The 1,055-nt window shown below is 40.0% G+C and overlaps 1 protein-coding gene across 1 annotated transcript in view; it reads right to left on the bottom strand.

Moving 5' to 3' along the window:
- Positions 1-1,055, bottom strand: part of ttbk1 (tau tubulin kinase 1) — a 73,136-nt gene that overhangs the window by 61,291 nt on the left and 10,790 nt on the right. The gene's annotated exons all lie outside the window — the stretch shown is intronic.

Raw genomic sequence — 1,055 nt, 5'->3', positions numbered from 1 at the left:
ATAACTTAATTTCAGTACTTTCTGCTACATTTCAAAACATGTCTGAGGTTCCGTTTGGCAGAGAGAGAGCGAGACTTTGAACAGAAAACAGGAAGGCCTAGCAGAGTAAAGCTACAATTTGATGTTTTATCCTGTTGTGTTTTTAGCTTCTTTCTGTCATAGACCAGAAATAAGAATAAGATCTGCATTCTGAAGCAAACACACGGAGGCTACTGCTAGCTTATTCGCTAATTGCGCTAACCACTAGTGTAAATGTTTGTGAATTTGATTTGGACCCAAATGCAGCGCTAGAGAGGCAGAGGTAATTTCTTGTAAAAATTAAAGAAAAAGTAAAAATACAGAAGCAATAGTCCAGAAACGATCAACAAAATCTGAGGAACCAAATAACGAATGACGAGGATCCAGCAAGGAGTAACTGAACAGGAGGTGTATATATAGGAGACAGAAAGAATGGGAGGAATGATTAGTTGATAGGGAGCAGGTGTACAAAGAGTAACTAGAAGGAGCCAGGAGAAAGGAAAGGGCACTTTATCCAGATGGACACTGTACGAGTTTTTGCCCTTTTCGGGCTGATTCTATGGAAGTAAATCTGTTTCGCTGGGATTTGAATTAAAAATGCCACTAAAATTTGCTTGCTTGTGGCGCTCATACTGAAGGAAAACCAAGATGACGGAGCCGGTCATGCAAGCTAACGCTAACTCAACGGTGAGCTTATTACTTTCATTTTTCTGTAGTTGAGTTAGCGTTAGCTTGCATGACCGGTTCAGTGATGCTGGTTTTCCGTCAGTATGGGCGCCACAAGCGTCACGTCACGTGACTAAGAAAACGTAACGGGATTGGCTGGGTGTTGGACGCCACAATCCATTGCTATTGTCTGTGACCTGAAGTAACCCTTCGCTTTTTACACTGAATTTAGACGCCGAATTTAAGACAGTGAAATAGAGCCAGTTGAATCTCAGGAGGCTGAAAATGTTGAGTTTGAATTTTGAAAGGTTATATGCAGATTTTTATAACACTGAAAAATTAAACTGAAAAATAAGTATTGAAAATGTAAT

Source organism: Cyprinodon variegatus, unplaced genomic scaffold (assembly GCF_000732505.1).
Source record: "Cyprinodon variegatus isolate N-32 unplaced genomic scaffold, C_variegatus-1.0 Scaffold225, whole genome shotgun sequence".
Lineage (NCBI taxonomy): Eukaryota > Metazoa > Chordata > Actinopteri > Cyprinodontiformes > Cyprinodontidae > Cyprinodon > Cyprinodon variegatus.
This window is presented reverse-complemented; position numbering and strand designations above follow the sequence as displayed.